The sequence below is a fragment of the Grampus griseus genome, assembly GCF_964374135.1.
Source record: "Grampus griseus genome assembly, chromosome: 13".
Lineage (NCBI taxonomy): Eukaryota > Metazoa > Chordata > Mammalia > Artiodactyla > Delphinidae > Grampus > Grampus griseus.
Window position 1 is genome coordinate 19,488,998 of NC_139007.1, and position 2,871 is coordinate 19,491,868.

Genomic DNA, 2,871 nt, shown 5'->3' on the forward strand with positions numbered 1-2,871 from the left:
TCATGAAGAAAGTGTATTTTCTTAAATCAGACTTGCAGTAATTGGTAAATTTCTCATGATGCTACAGTGGCCATCATGAGTGTGCAACCGCTCTTTTTGTGCTAAATCCACCACCCCCCCATTTCTAACATCTGATTCAGTCACAATGCTGGAAAACCTTCCACAAAATTCATGTTTGGGAAAATATATCAAACACAATTTTCTCACAAAGCAACTTTCTAAAAACTGATTAAAGTGATGATCACTTTTGATTGCCAAGTAGTCTGCAGAAACAAAATCTTGCGTCTGCTTTGGTTAGGTAACTCAAGTTTTCTTTTTTAACAATCAGAATGCTTTAAGGATACATTTTTCACCCCAAGGAAGGGACTTGACTCTTGGATTTAAGACCCATTCCTTGACAATATATACAAAATTTCTTTAACTTGTCATCTGTCCATTCTTTGAAGCTGTCAAAGCCAAGAACCCATAAACAAATCACAAATAGCAATAACCTACATTAGTTAACATTCCCCTTTTTAACATGTTGACATTTTTACTAAAGGATTCGTTATTTTTGCATTTCCATTTCTCATATCCCATGACATTCCATAAAAATTGCATTATTGCTTTATAGGCCACACAACATTCAAAAGTATGTTTATATGCATTGCCTGTTTTCCTTGATCTGATAAGAGTTTGATACTGATTTTACTACAGAAATTTAAGTTTGAAAATACCAGTTAGTATTTCTTCTCAGTACTTAATTGTTCACATCACTAATCACTACATGCATATTTAGCTCTGATTATATTGCTCAAAAACTGCACCCATTATCAGAACAGTGCAAATGATTATTTAATTTTAAAAGTAATTATAATGGCTTAAATTCAGTTAGTCAAATGAACACTGTCAAGTGATTTCACTTGAGTGTGTATATATTTCATCACCACTGTTTACATTACCCATCAATTCTTCACAATTTTTTAATATCAGTTTTCCCTCCCAAATCCCCAAACTAAGAATGCCAAATAGTCTTGGAAACCCACAGCTCCACATTTTAATGTTTTCTTAAGAACACATTTGTGAACTCACAAAAATGTTCATCTTTCAACTTTGACAATGCAGTTCTTACTTAAGTCAAACAAACTTGTTCTAAAATCCCAACAAATAATTCTGAGAATTAACTTAAACACCTTGACAGTGTCCCTTAAAAAGGGTATGACAGTAAAGTGCCAATAGGCATGGCAATGACCTCTTTGATGGGATCATTTATTTAAGTCCTTGGAACTGGGAAATGCCAGCAGCAAGGATTACACTGAGATTCAATTTTACTGAAGGCTACATTTAGTTTACCCACTTTCCACAACCTATTATACTCATTATATGTTAGAATGAAATGTAAATGTTCTGTGTAGCCCTCAAACTTACACTAAGATTTGAGAGAGATGTACTTTAAAAAAGCACGGGGTAATATATAAAATCAGTGGCAAAAAGTTTCATTAAGCACCAGGAACTAATTTTTGTCACCCCATACTCATTTTGTAGGTAATGTTTCAATAACCGGCAAGGCACATTTACATATATTCCAATGAATACTTATTGACAAATTTTAAATTACACTCTATGTCCCAGCTATCCCAGTAACTGACATACAACATACTAAAATGGTTTATTAAGATAACATAAAAAAAACCAATTAATGTGAAACATACAGGCTATTGGCAACCACTATCTAAAATTATGTAAGTACAAATAAACATACTGAAATGTGTGCATTTCTAAGTTTTTAAACCAGAATATTTCTATACTAACACACATTTATATTAATGACACATAAAAAAAATAAAAACTTTATTACAAAAATAAGTTACACTCGCCTCCAGCTTACAGTATAAAACAATTTTATTTGCAGGAATGCAAAATGATTGTTTGCCATGAGCAGTTTGAACATATGACATGTCTAATTTTCTTGTTAAATTTGCATTTACTGGGGAAACTGGTGTGTATAAAACCTTAATTAAGTATAAGCTCTGATCTTCATCATGGTGCCTATTGGGTATGTGATATAACTGCAGTATCCCTTTGGGGAAGGGGAAAAGGGATTTCTTTATACCAAGTCTCAATTAAACTATAATTTCACTTCTGACTTTAAACTATCAATTTAGGACTTGGCAAAAAATTTTTTGAGGGTGATTCAATAGAGGATGCTTCACCACTGAACACTCACTGTCATCAAGGTGCTTTAGAAAATTAAAAACATAGCACAAATGATTGTACTCTATTCTACAAGTTATCATGACCTGCATAAGAAATGGAAAAGCTGATTCACGTTTTTGCAGTGATCAGCAATAAGAAATGCACTAATGAAACATACCTTTTACCTAAAAAGCTAAACTACAGCCGTATACTAATTTCTATGATTTATGAAAAAACTTCAAAATATCCAAATGTCAGGCTTCGCTGTACAATTGTCAGTTTTAGTCTGACTTTTTATAAAGGGACACTGCAGTATTTAGTACAAGTTCGGATGCACTTTTTTGAACATCTGATGTCTTACAAAAGTAACATCTTGCTAAACTATTATACATCCAAATAACTACAATATCTGAAGAAGCAAGGCTGCTTTTTCAGCCACAAAATACGACAAAAGCAAGGCCTGTTATGATGGTCATGAGGAAGTCTTACAAGCCTCTGAAACTAAAGGCAACTAAGAATGTTACATTTGGTATATTAAAATCTTACCCTCATATCATTTAACAAGCCTTGCTTTTATCTACAAAGATTTTCTATGTACAGTACAGACAGGGTATAGTTCAATCCTCTGCTACTGAGGTAGTTAACCAACCCTTTAAAAAAGGTTCTGAAAAGAACCACTATCTGGAATGCCTGACT

The 2,871-nt window shown here is 33.0% G+C and overlaps 1 protein-coding gene across 4 annotated transcripts in view; it reads right to left on the reverse strand.

Annotated features, from left to right (window-relative positions):
• Positions 1–288: 288 nt before the first annotated feature.
• Positions 289–2,871, reverse strand: part of SYNCRIP (synaptotagmin binding cytoplasmic RNA interacting protein) — a 27,741-nt gene continuing 25,158 nt past the window's right edge. For all 4 annotated transcript variants that reach the window (XM_082668849.1, XM_082668848.1, XM_082668847.1 and 1 more), the window contains one exon: positions 289–2,871. This exon is cut by the window's right edge. The gene's annotated coding sequence lies outside the window, so the exon portion shown is untranslated.